The sequence below is a fragment of the Carcharhinus amblyrhynchos genome, chromosome 15, assembly GCF_965287045.1.
Source record: "Carcharhinus amblyrhynchos chromosome 15, sCarAmb.v2.hapA, whole genome shotgun sequence".
NCBI lineage: Eukaryota > Metazoa > Chordata > Chondrichthyes > Carcharhiniformes > Carcharhinidae > Carcharhinus > Carcharhinus amblyrhynchos.
Genome location: NC_137338.1, coordinates 42,860,830 through 42,882,090, shown reverse-complemented (window position 1 = coordinate 42,882,090; position 21,261 = coordinate 42,860,830). Strand labels below are relative to the sequence as shown.

The 21,261-nt window shown below is 41.1% G+C and overlaps 1 pseudogene across 1 annotated transcript in view; it reads right to left on the bottom strand.

Moving 5' to 3' along the window:
• LOC145352976 (cell surface glycoprotein CD200 receptor 2-like) overlaps nucleotides 1-21,261 on the bottom strand; it is a 38,523-nt pseudogene that overhangs the window by 1,955 nt on the left and 15,307 nt on the right. Inside the window, exons 3-5 of the transcript XR_013888629.1 lie at nucleotides 13,381-13,650; nucleotides 10,306-10,356; nucleotides 6,328-6,420 (exon numbers count right to left, since the gene is read on the bottom strand). The product of XR_013888629.1 is annotated as a cell surface glycoprotein CD200 receptor 2-like (transcript). The remainder of the gene's footprint in view (nucleotides 1-6,327; nucleotides 6,421-10,305; nucleotides 10,357-13,380; nucleotides 13,651-21,261) is intronic.

Genomic DNA, 21,261 nt, shown 5'->3' with positions numbered 1-21,261 from the left:
CCTATCCCCATATCCCTACATATTATACCCACTAATCCCTCTAACCTACGCATCCCTGGACACTAAGGGACAATTTCTTAGCATGGCCAATCAACCTAACCCACACGTCTTTGGATTGTGGGAGAAAACCGGAGTACCCAGAGGAAACCCACACAGACACGAGGAGAATGTGCAAACCCCACACAGGCAGTGACCTGAGCTGAGAATCGAACTCAGAACCCTGGAGCTGTGAAGCAGCAGTGCTAACCACTGTGCTACCATGCCACCCATTCAGTAAATGTTATCGATATATAACCTAACTGGGTGTCCTTAAAGGAACCACTAGAAGTTGCCACCAAAAGGATAAGCTGTTGGAAAACTACTTTCCTGAATTTGGAACCAGGAAGTTTAACAGTTGTTGGATAAAACAAAACATCACAGGCCAGTGCAAAGCAATTTTCAGGCCTGAGACTTGTGTTTTTTGGATTTATTAGAGGAAATGATATTCATAAGCAACAGACAAGATGAAATGAGAACTACAGGAGACCTCACTTTGCATTTCTGATTAAATGTCATCAGCTTGAAACACTAACTTTGTTTCCCTCTCTACAGATGTTGCCTGACCTGCTGAGTATTTCCAGCATTTTCTGTCTGTAGTTCATATTACATATTCTGAGATCCATTAATCCTGGATCTTTTCTTACTTCCTGTGACGCTGGTTGCATTTTATTCTCCAGCTGAAAGTCAGTTACATCATGCTGGGCCTTTGGTAACATTTAATCTTGGTTTACAGTAATTTACGTCAGCTCAGCCTTCCATGTAATCGGTGGTTGAAAGTGATCGGCCTTACTCATCCACTGCTATTATGGTCTGAAGACAGAAATACAGATAAGCTTATCTAGAAGAATGCTTCAAAATAAAGACACCTACCCTTAAAGCTTTAGCTATACCAGCTAGTGTCTTGAATGTCTGAGTGAGTTTTTGGACATTTTTGAGGATGCCTTGTCAGCAGATTCTGGAAAAGCTGTCTGTTTTAACATAACATAACCTCAAAAAAATGAATTCTTTGATCAAACCTCTCCTGCCTATTTCTACAGTGTTTGGGACTTCTGACAAATGATGTGGAGATGCCGGCGTTGGACTGGGGTAAACACAGTAAGAATTCTGACAACACCAGGTTTAAGTCCAACCGATTTATTTGATAGTAAACTCACAAGCTTTTGAGGTTCCCCTCTTCGTCAGGTGAATTCTTCTGACAAATTCCACAGAATGTCAGTGATTTTATGTTCTTGTCTATTCTAGGAATCTACCCATTGATGTTTAAAGATTCAAACATGGTCTCTCCAGAAAAATGACTAAAAACATGGCATGTGTAAACTAGACAGCTATCAAGTACATGAATCCAAGCTGTGTTGGTCCAGTGATAGGGATGTTATTCTTGGATTCAAAATCTATGGACTATGAAAATGGAAAACGTATTCCAGATTGCAACCAGTAATCCCTGAGGATAAGATCAGCTTAGTTGCCTTATGAATTATGGTGCCAACAATCTCACATATTGGTTTAGGCATGAAGAATGCTCATTGTTGTAAAGTAGCGGAGTTACAGATTTGTATTATAGCATTATAACTGACTTGAAGAAAAGATGAGAAAATAGGCTGTGACCTCTGAGCTTCAGGCCTTCAAATTGGGGTGACTGCCCAAAATTTGCAATGGGATATCCCTCCGGGAAGCTCACAGGGAAGGGTTTGCAATTGCCCAGAAATGAAAACTTCCCATGGGCAATTTCCCTGTCCTGGGAACCATCTGAAAAATGTAATTAACATTGCAAACTTTGGATGAATCCGATTGGGTTACATCAATAGTTATCCAGCATAGGTTAGAAGTGGGAGGCAATGGCCTAGTGGTATTATTGCTAGGCTATTAATCCATAAGCTCAGTAATGTTCTGGGGACCCAGGTTTGAATCCTGCCAAATTCAAAAATAAAAATTATCTGGAATTAAGAATCTACTGATGACCATGAAACCATTGTCAATTGTCAGAAAAACCCATGTGGTTTAGGGAAGGGAATCTGCCGTTCTTACCTGGTTTGGCCTACATACCAGTTGTGGCAGGTTTGGCCTACATGACAATGTGGTTGACTCTCAATTGCCCTCCAAGGACTATTACGATAGGCTATAAATGCTGGCCAGCCAGCAAAGCCCATGTCCCATGAATGAATAAAAATAAGTAGAACTTCTTCTAACTTCTGGGTAACCATGCATAGACCCACAGAACTCCTGGTCACCCTATTATAGAAAGAATATTATTAAACTAGAAAGAGTGCTGAAGAGATTTACCAGGACACTACCAAGACTTGATGGTTAGAGATGTAAGGAGAGGCTTGATAGACTGGGATTTTTTTCTCTGGAATCTAAAAAGCTGAGGGGTGACCTTATAGAAGTATATAAAATAATGAAGGGCATAGATCAGCTAGAAAGTCAATATCTTCTCCTAAAGGTAGGGGAGCCTAAAATTAGAGGGCATAGGTTTAAGGTGAGAGGGGAGAGATACAAAAGCATCCAGAGGGCCAATCCTTTCACACAGAGGGTGGTGAGTATCTGGAACAAGCTGCCAGAGATGATAGTAGAGGCGGGTTCAATTTTGTTTTTTAAAAAGTGTTCAGACAGTTACATGGGTAAGATGGGTATAGAGGGATATGGGCCAAATGTGGGCAATTGGGACTAGCTTAAGGGTTTTAAAAAAAAAGGCAGCATGGGCAAGTTGGGCCGAGGGGCCTGTTTCCATGCTGTACACCTCTATGACTCTATGACACCCTGATGGGACACCCCCACCACCCTATTCCCTCTGGGGTCTTTCAACAACTCCTAATAGCTCACCCCACTCTCCAAGGTAGTACACCCCTCTACAGTAGCTCCCTCACAAGATTGCCCCATCTCCATGGGAACTCTTCCCTCTCCCCCTCCTCCCCCAAAGACTGATGCAATCTGACACAGCCCCTCTCTCACCTCCAACTGCTATGGACCCACCCAATATAACTCTCACCCCCACCCCCTTCAGACCTCAACTGACCTGATTCTTACTCCCAAACCATACCCCCACCTCAGGCCCCACCTAACCCGACTCCATCTCCAACACCTGCTCCCACCTCAGACCACCTGACCTGACTCTCACCTCCAACCCTCACAGGCTCGACCTGACACAACTCTCACCTCAAGCCCCACCCAAACCTGACTTTCGCAGCTATCCTCCTTCAGATCTAATCTGACCCTATACTCATCCAAATGCACTCACCCCAAGACCTCACATGACCCAGCTCTCACCCCAAACCCTTACAGAGACCTCAGCCCCACCCTACCTGACTCTCATCTCCAGCCTTCACAGGTTCCACCTGCCACAACTGTCACCCCTAGTCGCCTCAGGCATCACCCAACCCAACTCTCATCCCCATCCCTCCAAAGGCCCAAACTGATCTAACAATCTTTGACATAACTGCCCTTCGGTACTGGGGCCTGGGAATATGCTGTTTGAATCTTACCTGGCCTGAGTTGGAAGACCAGGCGAGATAAGAAGGAAGGAAAATCAAGGTAAAAAATGAGGTACGGAGTGAGTTTGAGCCAATTGTAGATTTTCCTATTGAAACTTTCCTGCAGTGCAGTGTGGCTGGAATATAATCAAACAATCTTTCTCATTGCCCCCACCCTAATTTCTTATGGGAACAAAATGCCACATTGTGGGTGTCACCCAATAGATATTGCCGTTGATATCTGATTCTCCTGTGTTTCAGAGGAATGACTTATAGTTGTAGGAATATAACTTTTATGTTGGCGATTAAAGTGTCAGATCTAAATTAAATTAAAACACTTCATTTGTAATCAAGTAACAACCTTAAACTGAAGGCAAATTAAATAAATTTGGGTTAATTATGGTGACAAAATAACCTGTGTTTCTCTTTCAAGTTCAGAATTGGAAGTTTGAAAGCACTGAAAAATAAATGACCCATCTCTGGACCTCTTGGTAGAGCCCAGGGAATCTGGAGAGAGAGCAATTATATCCATTAGTGATATAAGTTGTTATATGGCTCAAAGAATCAAGTAAGTTGTTTTGAAAGTAAGATAATTAGTTTACTGTCATGGAGAATGGGGTTGGAAGATTTCCCTAGCTTGGAGCTAGGGGAGGAAATTATACAGTAACTCTCATAGTGAAAGATTGTTCACATGGTGGCAGGCAGCAGCCAGCACCAAGTTTGAACTGAGGAATCTACAATCAGGAGGCTTTAACAAGAAGCTGGTGGGTAACTTAGCCAGATGCTAATTGAAGGATACCGATAAAATGTCTATCTCAGGTAGCTGCTGGAACACTGGGGAGGCACAGTGCTTAGCGTTACTGCGACCACTACCGGGTACAAATCCAGCTCCACATGACTGTGTAAAATTTGCATATTCTTCCCGTGTTTGTGTGGGTTTCTTCCAGGTGCTCCGTTTTCCTCCCACACTCCAAAGGTATGCAGGTTTGGTGGATTGGCCATGCTAAATTGCCCTTTGTGTTCAAAGATGTGTAGGTTAGATTGATTGCTGATGCTAAATTGAGCCTTAGTGTCAGGGGGATTAGCAGAGTAAATGCATGTGCTAATGGGGATAGGACCTGTCCTGTTGTTGTTGTAGGCTCAATGGGCTAAGTGACCTCCTCCTGCACTTTAGGGATTCTATGATTCTATTTTATGAACTCAGGGAAAATTCTGGCAGAATACTCCATATCTTTGGGTTGTCTTAGGAAAAGTGAATGACCCTTCAAGACTTGATAATATATAAAGGAATACTTGGTAGCGGGGGTGTAAAATGGGAACTGGTTTTATATTCATAAGTCTTGACAAAGTGTAGTGTTAAATTAGTTGTGCTTGCTTTATTTAATTTTTAAAGTTTTTTTAAAAATGTGAAATCCTGTGGCATAGCTCTTAATTATTGGGTGTTAGATTTCTCATCAAACATCCGCTACTAGGATTGTAAAAATATGGCAGTCCACACTTGGGTTTAAGCTTCACAGGGTGGAGGGAATCCAGTGCCTTTAGGGACTTTCATACAACAGCTAATTAGCAAAAGATTAAACAATTTCCATGCAAGCTTCTGTCATTGGGCCCTGAGGTGCATGAGGAACCCAATAATATGAGGTTATCCAAAATGGTGTCAAAGTATTTGTTGTCTATTGGAAACAGGTGTTTTCTTTTAACTGACTCTGCGCATTTAAAGTTGTAGTTGCTTAATCTATGTGCTGCCAGCATGAAATGTTGCTGCACTTATCTTCATTCTTCTAGTTTTGCTACTGATGTGCCTTAACCAGTGAATGTGATTCAGGACCAATGTTTCAACTCAAGCTTGCTTTGTACTTTAAATGTTCAGTTGTTTGGGTGTGCTTACTTCCAAATGTCTTTTTAGTTGTTGCAATAATAGCCAGCTGACAACTTTTCCATAGATAAAAATGATTCATATCGGTTGCGATTTTTTTCCACAGTTAGCAGCTGTCTTGTTGTTGTTCCCCGTGATTTACAGAGAAGTGTAGTGTTTTTAAGTGGTTACTTATCTATGCACCTGAAATTGACTGCGCATAGGCAGGAGGGCTCTGATCCTGTTAGATTAGCTCATTTGATTATACGTTGCCATTTGCAATGTTGTTAAAAATATCACAGCTTGATTCTAGTTAACAATACAATGTATCTACTCAATGCTGAGTTAGAAAGCTTGTGCCACAAAATTCAATTGCAAAGCAACCCAGGGGGCTATTTGGTACCAAAATGGTGTCTGTGCTGCCTGCAAACACTGCTGGTGTGCGTCTGCCAGCTAATGTTTTGGGTAGGTAGTTCGTGCAGGTGTTAGGAACGTGCCTTGGAGCATGCCGATCATGGTAATAGCCAGTATGACGCTGATTTCACTCCAGAAGTAACACTTCTGACCTCAACGCTCTAGTTCACACCGCTAACACCTTGCGGAGTTGAGCATGTGTTCAAGAACACCTCACCTCCCCCCGCACCCCCACCCCCACCCCCGCCCCAGGCAAGTGGCAATGGTTCTGTGGAGCATGGATCTACTGTTCTGTTTGAGAATGGCAGCATTTGTGATCCTGCTGCCAGTGCCCTTGTTGCTGTTTATCAGTCAGCCAGCTCAGACTGCAATCACCCAAATCTGAGGCATGTAGCTACTCAACTGTTGACTGCACATTGTAACGTGTTTACGTGTTGCCTGCATCAGAAGAAACAGACAAGGCTCAATCGCACATTGTGATTCCCCATGATGATTTTGGGGGATTATCTAACTTTTTCTCTTTAGTGTTTTAAGGCATTATTTTGTGCTTACCTGATTTTGCCATTTTTTTCATTTCTTTCTTGACAATCCAGATCACCAATATAACTGTCCCAGCAACAGCCAAGGCTGTAGCACATACTATTAAAACTGCCAAATAAAGAAAAGATGTCATTAACTTGCCCAGACTGGTCACAGAGGCAAAGTACTGAAATTGTTGAAAATCTGAAAAAGAACAGGAGTTGCTGGAAATATATAACAGCTGAACCCTGGACCACTCATTAATCACCTCCAGCAGCCCCTTCCCCTTTCCTACTGTTGTGGGAAATTTACCACTTCGGAGTCAGACTTGGAGGTTCAACAAAACAGTTTTTTTTGGACAAAGCTTCTGGAAAAAGCACTGGTACTCCACAGTACTTAACAGCTACCTTCTCAACTACATAATGGTAGTTGAAAATCTTTATACCTTTTAGACAATAGATAGTGTGGACATTAGCCGTTAACACATCGTTACAAGTTGAGTAGACAGACACGGACATGGATAGTTAACACATCATTACAAGCAGACAGGTACGGACATGGACAGTTAACACATCATTGTACATAGAATGGATACATTTATGCAGTTATGTCCTCTATCAATGACTGGTTTTGATATATACATTTATGTATTTATGTCCTCATCAGTGGCTGATCTTATTATCAACTCATTGTTCTGGGTCTGCTCTTACCTCAAGTCTTAAAGTGCCCCAGCTTTGACCAACTTCCTGCAACAAATCAGATACTGCAGGTTTTAACCATTTGTGTAACTGTCTGTGTCCAAAGTCAGTGCCTTTTAATGTCCCTTCCCAGAGTCCATTTTGTGTGCTAGGTAACCATTTTGTGTCCATCACTTTAATTTCACCATAACACTACAGTATCTTCTTGTGGCCTTTTGTTTCCTCCCTCCAGAGCCTGAAAGACTCCTTCCAGGTGATACAGCAACCTAACTGTACTTCTCTCAATTTATTAAGATGTATTCACAGCATACGGTGTGGTCTTTCCTAGACTAGGGAATCCAAACGCAGATTGGGTTCATGCTTTGCAGGACACTTCCATTCAGTCCACAAGCTTCTGGTCATCTGCTATTTTAAAAGATCTGGTCATCTTTTAATTCTCCATTCCACTCCCACTCTGTTCTCAGCCTGTTACACTGAAAGCTTCAGAGAACTTCAAATAACAGCACTTCATTGTTGGAAATTTCCCATCCTGCCCACCACAGGAATTGTAGCAGGCAGGACACAGACCATTCAAAGGTCCGTTGACCTTGGGCAGGAATTGCTGGCCATGGGATGAGCATGGCCTGAAAATCCCAGTCTATGTTGCAATTCAATAGTTCGCAAATTTCTGGGCTCAACGCTGAGTTCAACAATTTCAGATTATAGTTCTTCCTGTATTGCAATTGTTAATTCCAAGTTACATCTCCTCTAGTCCCACCTTTCATTCCACTGCCATCTTCCTTTGCACTGCACCATCCTTTTGTCATTTAATTATTCTTGCCTTCCACCCTAATACAAACCTTCTTTGTTACTCCTCTTCACCAAACTGCCCCTACCTGTTTCTTTCCCTGTCTCTGTACTTCCTTACAACTTGTTATGTCTTTTTCCAGTTCCACAAAAAAAAGTTGACCCGTAAAGTTAATTCTGTCTCCACAGATTCTGCCAGACTTGTGGAGTATTTCCACGATGGTAACAGAGCTGTTCACTGGTTAATATTAATTTAACAAACTGGACTTTCATCCTTGAAGTGAGTATGAGGAGTTGAGGAAATTCCCAACTTTGCCACAAGTTTGGAAGCGGCCCTGGGATTGTTGGGTGCATTTAAAGGGCCCACTCTGGTGCTGTGGGACTTCATAAAAACATAAGAACATAAGAAATAGGAGCATGAGTAGGCCATCTAGCCCCTCGAGCCTGCCCCGCCATTCAATAAGATCATGGTTGATCTGAAATGGATCAGTTCCGCTTACCAGCCTGTCCCCCATAACCCTTAATTCCCTTATCGATCAGAAATCTATCTACCTGTGACTTAAACATATTCAAAGAGGTAGCCTCCTCTGCTTCAATGGGCGGAGAATTCCAGAGATTCACTACCCTCTGAGAGAAGAAATTCCTCTCAACTCTGCTCTAAACTGACCCCCCCCCCCGCCCTTATTTTGAGGCTGTGCTCTAAGTTCTGGTTTCCTTTCTAAGTGGAAAGAATCTCTCTACCTGTACCCTATCTAGCCCCTTCATCATCTTATATGTCCCTATAAGATCACCCCTCAGCCTTCTAAACTCCAATGAGTACAGACCCAATCTATTCAATCTCTCCTCATAAGCTAACCCCCTCATCTCTGGTATCAACCTGGTGAACCTTCTCTGTACTCCCTCCAAGGCCAATATATCCTTTCACAACTAAGGTGACCAAAATTGCGCATAGTACTCTAGTTGCGGTCTCACCAGTGCCTTGTACAGTTGCAGCAAGACGTCCCAATTGCACTAAAAATTGAAAAGGCCACCAGCCTTCACTCTCAATCCCTTCACTCTCTGCACATTCTCCATGCTCTATCCATGCCATCTCATGCATTCCATCCATCTCCAATGACCCCAAAACTCTCAATACCAAACTATGGCCCCATTTACCCTCAATAGTCTCTCATGCTACCCATGCCAAAGTACTACCCAGCCCCACGTGCCTCCCCATTCAAAGCTATTCCCCCCACTCAAGCCTATGTCTTCTCATGCCCTTCCTGCCAAGGTATGGTGATTCCATATTCGTCCACTCACTACATACTGTATAGAGCCAATGAGTCCTACAGAGACGATACTATGTGCAAGAAAAGCTTTAAAAAAGGTCATTCAGTGATAACTTAGTACCAATATGAGACACAACAAAAGCATTTGAAATGTCTTTACCTTGTTGAAATTAAAATTATACAATTGCCAGTATAAATCAGAGTGCCTGAGCTGTCAGTCAACCATTATTTTCCTTGGGGCTCAGGTTTCTCAGCACTCTAAGGGATATCTGGCCTCACTATGTATTCTTGATTGAGAGCTCAGACCTCAACCAACTTCCACCCTTAAAGGAAAGTGTTAAAAATCAGAAGCCACTTGAATGGGGTCAGGAATACCAGAATTGCATTCTGGCCACCATTTCTAAAGGTGATCCAAGTCTTCCTGACTCAGTGAAAGTTCAGCCCATCATGTTTTCTTGTACTTATTATCATCCCCTAATGAACAGACAATTCCATTTCATTTTAAATGTAGTTAAATACTAGCAAGGCTATTTCTGATCATTTGTATAAATACATGACAAAGGTCAAATAATAACGTTTGACTGACATTTAAACTGTTTTTTCAGTTCAGAATTTCCCCCAGAACCCATTCTTTTTAATGACAGAAAGATTAAAAATTGGCAAATGCATGGTATGAAGTCCCTATCACACTCCTCTGATCTGTGTGTGAGCCATTCCCCATGATGAAATATTTAGGTTCTCCACTTGCAGCAAACAAAATGGTTTTAGAAATCCTCCCTCATTTTCACAAAAGAAGACAATTACAGACATAATAGATTTGTTAAGATCTGTTTTAAGTTATGCTTGATATCATTCCTGAACTAAAAAAAGGGAGAAATTAACTGCCTGTTGACATGATTTTCATAAAACACCCACATGAGCATTGAGTCCTGTGGATGACAGCGAGAACTAATTGCTCTGATTAACTTGATTAAAGACCAATCGATAACTCTGGCATTAACAGTATTAATTCCTGACAAGACCATTGTCAACAAAATCAAAACTATCAGGTAAGCTCAATCATTCTATGCAGGTTGATTTGCACTCTTGTTATTCCTGCTTCACATTTATTTCCATAAGATTTGTTACTCAAATCATATTGAATAGGAACTTATTTTGGACCCCAGTTAGGAGCTAATGAAAAATATTTGGAAATCTTTTGGAAACAAAAAAAAATCTCTATTATTATCTGAAGATAACATTCTTAGTAATTTGAATAGTGAATTTTATTTGCAGTATCATCACCTTGACATTTTCTTCTCTAGCCTAGGCTGTGAATCGATAAGATATAGGAATACTATAATGAATGCAATTATTAAGTATTTTTTAAAAAAGTACCAGCTTGAAGCCACTTTCCAAAACTGACGGACAAGGGACCTGGAAAAGAGCAAAACATGTTAAAAAGTATTGTCCTGGTATAAATGTTAAAATATTATTTAGAAAAATAATTTACACATTTTTAGAAAAAAGATCAAAAATTGCATTTATATAGAGTTTCTTCACAACCCCAGGACATCCCAAAATACTTTACAGTCAGTAGAATATTTTCCTAGTATAATCATTGTTGTAATGTAGGAAGACAACAATCAAGTTACGCAAGGGAAGGTCCCACAAACAGCAATGTGATAATGAATGGATTATCTTTTTCTTTGTTTTAATGGTTGAGGAATAAATAGTGACTAGGACGCCAGGGAAACCTCCCAGGTCTTCTTCAAAATAGTGCTGTGGGATTTTACATCCACCTCTGGGGGCAATCAGGGCTGTGGTTTCGCATACACAGCAGCTACAGCAGCAAAATATTGTAATGGGAATGTCAACCTGGATTTTGTGCTAAGTGTCTTAAGATGAGACCTGAATTCAAAACCTTCCAACTCGGAGGGAACAATCCCACTACAGAGCCACGACTGACATTGGTTATATGGACTTTTAAACGTGTCTCAATGAAACTAGAACTATTGAACAGAGGACATGCTTTATGGATCAACCAAAGAGCCTTTTTTGCACTAAATGATTCTATGAATGAATTTCTGATGCCACTACACCAGAGAAAATCTCACTTCCTGGTCGTACATGGAAGAAATGCAACCACCCACTACACACTGAATAAAATGCCTTAGATAAATGTATTACATCAAAATTGTTGAAGTGTACAATGAAGGTAAAATATTTTTATAATCTATCTCTTCATAGCTGTGTGTGTTGGCTGACTGGTGCAAGATACATGCATCCTGGCAGCTTCCTGTTTGTTGTGTGTTGATACAGAGTATCACTCAGGGGGTAGCACAGGAGACCTTGACATTCAATGAACAGAACTCTTTGTGAAGTCAGTAGGTTAAAGTTGGAATTTTTGGAGCTACATGATTCCATCTACGTGATTCTCAGGGAAGCCAGCAAGCTTCTAAAGTGAGCGATCTTCTGCATGTGACATGCTGCAGCTCATGAACTCAGGTGCAGAATAAGAATGGCATTTGCCATCTGGCGAGTGCAGGCCCTTACAGTTCCATGACCTCTCTCCCACCATTACTGACTGGAAAGATTCAGTAATATACAAGACAATGATGAACTCCATCTGTTCTCAGGAAGCTAAGGAAATTATGTCCACTATGACTCTCAACAATTTTTACAGATGAACCATAGAAAGCATCCTTTCCGGATGTATCACAGTTTAATATGGCTCCTGTTCTGACCAAGACTGCAGAAAACTACAAAGGGTTGATTTGATTTGATTTAATTTATTATTGTCATATGTATTGGTATACAGTGAAAAGTATTGTTTCTTATATGCTATAGAGACAAAATATACCATTTATAGAGATGGAAAGGAGAGGATGCAGAATGTAATGTTACAGTCATAGCAAGGTTGTGGAGAAATTTCAATTTAATATAAGGTAGGTCCATTCAAAAGACTGATGGCAGGAGGGAAGAAACTGGTCTTGAGTCAATTGTGACGTCAAACCTTTGTATCTTTTCCCCAATGGAAAATGTGAAAAGAAGCATATCTGCGGTGCGTGGGGCCTTATTATGTTGGTTGCTTTTTTGAGGCAGCGGGAAGTGTAGACAGAGTCAATGGATGGGGGGCTGGTTTGTGTGATGGACTGGGCTTCGTTCATGACCCTTTGTAGTTTCTTGTGGTCTTGGTCAGAGTAGGAGCCATTCCAAGCTGTGATACAACCTCATTAGAAATAAAGTTTTCTATGGTGCTTCTATAAAAGTTGATGAGAGTCATAACCTCCTAAAGAAGTTGAGGTATTGGTGGGCTTTCTTAACTACAGCATCGGCATGGAAGTAGCAGGACAGTTTGTTGGTGATCTGGACACTTAGAAGCTTGAAGTTCTCGATCATTTCTACAGGGGCATGTCCTCCACCAGGCTTCCTGATGTTGATGACTGTCTCCTTTGTTTCACTGACATTGAGGGAGGGATTATTGTTGCACCAATTCATCATAGCCCAGTCCATCATGGAAACCAACTTCCCATCTATTGACTCCACCTACACTTCTTACTGCCTCAGAAAAGCAGCCAGCATAATCAAGGACCACAAATACTCTCTATCACCTTCTTCTGTTAGGAAAAATATACAGAAGTCTGTGATCACGTACCAACTGACTTAAGAGCAGCTTCTTCCCTGCTGCCATCAGATTTTTGAATAGACCTACCATATATTAAGCTGATCTTTCTCTGCACCCTAGCTATGACTGCAACCCTATATTCTGCACCATCTCCTTTCCTTCTCCCTTATGTACTCTATGAACAGTATGCTTTTTCTGTATAGCAAAAATAATATTTTTCACTGTATCCAATACATGTTGATGATAATAAATCAAATCAAATTATCAATAACAATCTGTGGGATATTCGCTGTAGTTTGTGGCTTTCTTCTTGAATGTTATGCAGCTAATGGCTTATTTCATGTAGTGTGGTCTGCTAACACAGTTCCTCAGGAAGTCAAGTAACACAAATTGTCTAAGTATGTGTTTCCTCCCTAAAATATAGCTCAATGCTGAAGTTACAGTGTACAAGTGGGAATACCCCATGAAAATTTACCACCAAGATATTTAAACAACAAATTGTTTACTGCAATATCTCATAAAACATTTGCAATAACAAAACTCTGGAGTAGATGGTTCATTTATCTAAATAGCTACAGAGTTCTTTATAGCTTCTTCAATTTATATTCTGCTAATTGTATTATCTATGAAAAGTCTGGTGTATGTTGCAGGAACCCTTGCAAAACCAACCATTGCATTTTCTCGTGGGCCGAAGGTCTAGATTAAAAAGATTAGAATACAAACATACCAAGGGAAATGGTAAGGTTCTGAGCTGCATTAAATGCTGGGTGGTTTATGATGCAAGTTTGCTGTTTTTCAGTGAAGTTGATGGGTATATGGTAATGGCTTTCCACAGTCATGGTACCATCAACATTGTTAAACAAAATCTGTGTGGAGTTTCCAAAAGTATTCTCTTTCCAGGTAATAGACGCAGCTGGTTTACTTGTTGCAGCAATGCACTGAACCTTCTTCATGCCATTTGGTAAGGACGTGAGATTCAATGAAATAATTGGTGGAGCTGTAAAAATGAGATAAAAACTGTTAAGAAACAATATGAATGATATAGTGAGCCCAGCAATTGAGCATTTTTAGTTTCTTTACTTCATAAGAAATAGAACAGCTATGAATATACAAATCTTCTTTTTCTTAACAGTCCTCTTTAGCAATCCCATGGAATCATGGAGGGCTTGCTTCCACTCCGGTAAATAGTTCATTGAATCATAGAATCCCCACAGTGCAGAAGGAGGCCATTTGACCCATCGAGCCTGCACTGACAACAATACCGCCCAGGCTCTATGCCTGTAACCCCGGATATTTATCCTGCTAATTTCCCTGACACTGAGGGGCAATTTAACATTGCCAATCTACCTAATCTGCACATCTTTGGACTGTGGGAGGAAACCGCAGCACCTGAAGAAAACTCGCGCAGACACGGGGAGAATGTGCAAACTCCACACAGACAGTCACTCAAGGCTGGAATTGAACCTGCGTCCTTGGCGCTGAGGGGCAGCAGTGCTGACACCATGTTTCCCTGCTACCATGGGCCGTTATTAATAAACTGTTTGAGGTTAAACTATATCGACTATCGAAGGTCTGTCAGAGGAAATCAAAATCTCATCAAGGTTTGCAAAGACTGAAAGCATGGTATGAATAAAATCTCTCTAATACTTGGTGATGACTTCGAAACCGAGAGTTTTACACTTATGCCACCCTTTAATTCCTAACTTTTATCTTGAGTGACCTGGCTGTTATGTTAAGCTTATGTTCCTTCGCTCATAGCTACTCTCACCAATGGCAGCAGCCTGTTCTACATCTATTCTGATTTTTATTTCCATTGCTATCATTGCTTTGCACAAACACACAAAGTTAGGACCTCATCCACCGAGTTGCAGATTGGCAGCAGCCAGATGAGACAAGTGGGAAATTGTGTCCAATGATGATTACGTTTTGGTATTTTAATCAGATTAACCTGATTAACCCTATTTAGTTATCTGTGGAAATGAGTTTTTGAATTTTTGAATCCATTTGTTCCATTCTGTCCTTCAATACAGCAAAGTGGGTGGAGGCCTTGTGGTAGGTTACTGAGTGGACAGGATATCCATCCTTTGCAATCAACTTGATGGATGGCTCTGTAACAGAGTTACTGATTCTTTGATTAAATGTAACAGCTCTCTCTAATGATAAAAGTTGGAGATCTATTGTTCAAAAAAGGAAACTCACATATAAGTTCCAGATGCTGATGCAGATTTGCCATTACTAACTTACTGATATTTTTATCTTTTTTGTACCCAAGAAACATGATTTGACCCAAATTTTATAGGGCACCAGAGAACGTGCTGGGAGGTGGTGTGTGAAAAATGGGATTCGCTAGTGAGAATTACAGCTTTTGCTGACAGCAGCAAGAAAGATGATGAGCAGCTTGGCTACACTTAGGCCAATTGAGACCCCTAAGTAGCAAATTAAGGGTCATTTAATGACCCTTTCCCCACTGCCGCAAATAATTTACCAGCCATAGGTGGACACTTGGCCACATGCAAGCTCTTGATGGGCCTCTCCTCATCAAGCACCCAGTAGCCCATGGTGGTTCCCTCATGAGGTAAGGGCTGCCCTCTAGGTAACAACCCTTTCATTAACAATCACCCAATCCCTTGACAGGGCCTCCTCCATTGTTGCTGATCTTACCTGGTCGCAGTCCAAGCATTAGTCACTGTTGCTATTAGTTTTGCTGGGCTGAAGAGCTGCCGGCCATCTAATTAGCTCTCAACTCAAGCCCTAATGAGAGGCTATTAATTGCCTGCTGCATGTAAAACCGACTCAGGGGTCCCTTAACCTGTCAAGGCAGAGTTGACTCCATATTGTGGTTGGAGTAAAATCCATTGCACTGATTCTCCTCAGTGTAAAATTGATTTGCAGCTTATAGTTTACATTTCAAGATTTGTTTGAATGTTGATTCTTCTAACTAGAGGAAGACTAATGTCAATTTAGTGAGCCAACTGCAATAGCAATTGTTTCTGTTTGACCCCTGGCTGATGCTACATTATCAGATGTTGTGTATGTCAAAATACTGGCCAAGGACGAGGAAATCCTTTAGGGCTTTTCAAGCCCTTTTATTTTTCTGAATGTGTGAGAGCAAATAACGTGAGCATGCAGCCCAATGGCAAAATAACATGTTGGAGAATGGATGATTTTGATTAGGGACTTGGCAAGATAACACCCAAACTCCTTGTTTCATTCATCTGAATTCTGCTGCAAGGACCCAAACTCAGCCTTTGTAGCACCATATGATCTTTTACTAACTCTTCCAGCACAGTGTATGGCATACACCTTCATGACAAATTCCCACTGTGTGCCAAAAACAACTAATTCAGCATTCTCCTGACATAACACCATCCTGCAAGCTGATGTGACCCCAAACAACCAAATTTGGAACATATAATCCATTGGATGAATGGGCATGGCATTGTGGGAAAAAAAATCAGTGTTCAGCAAGATGGAAGTTGCACCAGAGGCACTTAAAAGACAGGTCAGCATTTTCCAGTTTGGATACTTTTATCTTTCTTCAACTTAGCCTGAATTTATGGAAGTATGATGCAGGATTTAGAGTTACATTTTGGAGGATGATGCTTATAGTCAGGGAGGGCAGGCGAATACCTGACTCAGGTATATGGTGGCACTGACTGGGTCACGCAACACAGGACACAAAGAAGGAAAGCTCTGCATGGACGGAGGAGAAGGAGGAGGGCTCTCCATCAATGGTTTTCAGAGAGTAGTTGCCCAGGAGGTGGACACTAAGCTGTGTTACCTCCTGCAACCTGATCTGGAGCCTGTCACAGGCTGAGGATGACCCTGCCAGTGGCTGTCAAGATCATTATTGCCCTCACCTTTTACACTCCCTGGTTCTTTTAGGTGGGCTCAGGCAACATTGCTATCATTCCTCAGATTATCACTTATTGTTGCATCTGGGAAGTGACTGAGGCCAAACAAGAGGAATTCTTCATCATTTCACTCAGGAAGGGAAATTGGATTAAAAGTCACAATGCTTCACAAGTTGACAGGATTCATGATAGTACATGATTCAGTTTGCACCCATGTAGCTCTGCAGACTCTCCGTGTCAATGCGGAGAGGAACCACAAGGAATTCCATTTGATAAATGTGCAGCTGTTTTGTAATCATGTCAAGACCTTCATCCCGGTGAATGCTTACTATCGACAATACAGATACCCTGCACCAATTGGCCCTCCTCACTTTCTTTGGCCCTCCCATAACTAAAGGCTGTCTGCTGGGGACAAGGACTATCCCCTCTTCATGGGGGCCACATGCTGGATCCCTTATACCACCCTTTCATTTGAGCTGTACAGGCCTTCAATGAGAGCCTCTGGGAACATCATGGAGCAGGCAGTTAGATACTTCAAATAATAGTTGTGCTGCCTTTACTGCCCCCAAAGAGCATTGTGGCACAATCCTTCACAGTCTCACTGCAATGAAGGAACAACCATTACTACAGCAGTCCAGAGGAGGTTGAAGAGGGAACAAGGAGGCATCCTGGATCCCTTGTAGTGGAACAAGCCATGGGTTATGAAGCTCTGCTTCTATTCAGACAATTTCTCCAGACCACATGGACTCACCAATCTCTCCTACCCCATGCATCTGAGATTTTAGGTAAGAGGCAGGGGATTTAGAGGAGATTTGAGGCAAACATTTTTGTCTAAACTTTTTTGGGTAATGGGGAGCTGGAACTCACTGAGAATCCCCACAACATTTATGAAACATTTAGATGAGCACATGAAATGCTACAATGCTATGACCCTAGTGATGGAAAATGAGATTACAATAGATAGGTGCTTAATATCCACTGTAAACATAATGGGCTGATGAGGCTCTTTTTGTGCTGCAAAACTCCATGGTTGGAATGTTACTGCCTTTCACACCAGCGGGATTTTCCCATCCCGCCGCAGTGAATGGAGATTTGGCTGATGTCTGTGGTTTGAATGGCTGGTAAGATTGTGCCCAATGTCACTATGCCTCATCATGTTATCCTCTGGTTCACTGTCCAATAATAAAAGCCATAACAAAAATCTTTCCATATCACCTACAATCAACAACACATTCAATTGCACAAACAAAAATTAAATATTAATCCTTGTTCATTCTCTTAGTGTTTTCCTCATGGGTGCCTCTGCCTGGTCTTAGTAGCCTACTCAGTGCTACTCCAGTGACAGCAACATGGCTGGTAAGAGGCTAACATTCAAGTCATCAAGCAAGATGCCCTCAAGCAGCTCTGGGCCTTTAAGGCCTAGCTTTGGATTGCAACACCACAGCACAGCCATTGTCAATCTAGGCTGGTTGGCAAAGAGGCAAAGGGAATGACATTGCTTAGAGCATGAATGCTGTCACCCTGACAGGGGACAGAAGGTTGATTCTGCATGGTGCCACTGCCACTTCCATAGGTTGTTACCTTCACAGTCCTAACAACCATCTGAGATCCACAGAAATAATCTCAGAAGTCTGAGTCTGTATGGCAGCAAGTTGGCCTTGCTTGGCAACAAGAATGAATCTCATGCCCTCAGAATGAGTTCCCACCACAACACAGAACTGTTGAGAGGTATTTAATGCAGTCATTTGTAATGGGGGCCATGAAGGCCAGGCCCGTGCAATTGAAATAAAGTGGCAAAACCACCCCTGAAGTGGAGAAAGGCTGGGGTTGACACAGGCTTCCTGGCACCGAGACAGGAAATCAATTGGGCTGATAAATGAGTCATTTGGTGTCTAGTATTTCGGAGTCCAATACAATTCATTGGTGAGTCAGGGATTAACTGGGAGCCACATAGCTTTTCCAAACATCCCATAGGTTGCCCAAAAAGCACAGTTGGGTTTGCCTATATCCTCATAGGGAGGGCTGCTCAGTACCTGTTTGAGGGATCCAACATCAGAAAACAGCTTGTCAGCCACTATACTGCTCTTATTCTTCAACTGATGTGACCTCGCTCTTATGACCCCCCAACCAGAGTTCCCCATTCTGCCCTCTGGCCTGGGATTGCTTGGCAATCCTGGTTCTCTGATGGTTATATTGCTTGAGGCATGGATACTTCAAGTTTCTAGCCTCAGATTTGCTGACCAGAAAATCAACTTATAAGTTCAATATCAGTACTTCTGTAAAAGTCTGATATCAGCGCTTCTATTAAAATCTGATATCAGTACCACCATAAAGTTCCAATTTCAGTGCCCCATAAAGCACCAATATCAGTACCCCATAAAGCTCCAATATCAGTACCCCATAAAGCTCAAATATCAGTATTTCTATAAAAATCTGATATCAGTATCTCTATAAAAGTTTGATATTGGTACATCTATAAAGCTCCATTATCTGTATCTCTATAAAAGCCTGATATCAGTACCTCTGTAAAAGTCTAATATCAGTATCTCCATAAAGCTCCAATATCAGTACCTTTATAAAAGTCTGATCTCAATACCTTATAAATATCTGATATTAGTATCTCTATAAAGATCTAATATCAATACCTCTGTAAAAGTCTAATATCAATACATCTGTAAAAGTCTGATATCAGTATCTCCATAAAGCTCCACTATCAGTACCCTATAAAGCTCCAATTTCAGTATCTCTGTAAAACTCTGATATCAATACCTCTGTAAAAGTCTGATATCAGTACCTCTATAAAGCTCCGATATAAATACCTTTTTAAAAGTCTGATATCTGTACCTTATAAATGTCTGATATTAGTACCTCTATAAAGCTCAGATATCAGTACCTCTGTAAAAGTCTGATATCAGTACTTCTAATAAAGCTCAGATATCAGTATCTCTGTAAAAATCTGATATCAGTATCTCCATAAAGCTCCAATGTCAGTACTTCTATAAACGTCTGATATCAGTACCTTATAAATGTCTGATAAAGCTCCAATTTCAGTACCTTTATAAAAGTCTGATATCAGTACCTCCGTAAAAGTATGATATCAATACCTCCATAAAGCTCCAATATCAGTACCCCAATAAGGCTCCAATATCACTATCTCCATAAAGCTCTGATATCAATACCTTTATAAAAGTCTGATATCAATACCTTATAAATATCTGATATTAGTACCTCTATAAAGATCTGATATCAGTACCTCTGTAAAACTCTGACATCAGTACCTCTGTAAAAGTCTGATATCAGCACGTCTATAAACCTTCAATATCAGTACCAAAGTAAAAATTTAATATTAGTACCTCTATAAAACCACATATCAGTGCCTCTATAAAGTCTGATATCAATACTTTAATGAATGTTCGATATCTGTACTACTTTGGTATTTGAATTGGAACTAAGGCATTAATTATTTTTATGATCCAATTTTTCATGACTTAACTATCTGCTATTTATTTGCAATATGGGTACATGAATTTGAATAAAAAATGCCAATTGCACTATAAGAAGAATGAATGTTAAGAATTATTAATCTTGAGGTGAGTGAGATTGAGTCTGGTGTCCACTGAAACACCATCATTAATCCAGTGATCCTCCTACTCCAATTTTTCTTGGTTAATTCTGCTCCCAATTCTGTAGCAGACACTCAGATGTGTTGACATACTCTCATTTGCACTAGCAGTAACTTACTCAGGGTGGCAAACTATTTGCTTGTAGTGATAGAGAACAATCTTGTGTTGGCAAGCAGCCTACACATACTGGCAGTCTGCGTACCCATAAAGGCATATGACTTACTCATATTGGCAAACAAATTTCTTGCATTGGCAGACATCTAATCCTGGTGGGTGACTCCCTAACTCATTTGTGCTGGCTTAATCTTTTAAACTGATGAAATTTGGATACACTGCTTAAGCAGAGTCCTATTAGAAACCAGCCAACAAAAATGCAAAAAATTGTTAAAGTTAATATTTCCAATGAATATTTCTTATCTAAATTATGGCTTTGTCCATTATGATGGTGTGTCAGGCTCAATGCTTATATGCAATACATTTAAATTTCAGTAAATCTGGCAGGATCTTCTGGCTGATGGTGACCCCCTTGTGGCATGTTCCCCAGCAGTGGAGTGTGCGGGGAATGCAAAAATCTGTAGATGTCGGCAGCCCAGAAGATCCTGCCACTGTCCAATGGCAGAAAATACACCCCTGCTGCTGGAAAATATGCCAGGGGGTGCTGGAAAATCTGACTGTTTATGTTACCTGGAAACCTTCAATGATAACTTAGATTTTATTTCGTAAAAACCATAGGGTAGACTATCAGTGTAACCAATTGATTTTTCAATTGGTTTGTTATATTCTACCAAATAAGCCTTAAAGAAAAAATTGAAAATGTCCCTCTGTTGCTGAGCTCAAGAACAGTAGTGCAGTGGTTAACATTGCTGCCTCACAGCACCAGGAACCCAAGTTTCATTCCCGGCTTGAGTCACTCTCTGTGTGGAGTTGCACATTCTCCCCATGTCTGTGTGGGTTTCCGCCGGGTGCTCCGATTTCCTCCCACAGCCGGGAAGATGTGCTGGTTTGGTGCTTTGACCTGAACAGGCACCGGAGTGTGGTGACTAGGGGCGTTTCACAGTAATTTCTTTGCAGTATTAATGTGAGCCTTACTTGTGACTAATAAATAAACTTTTAACTTTAAAACTCTTCTCA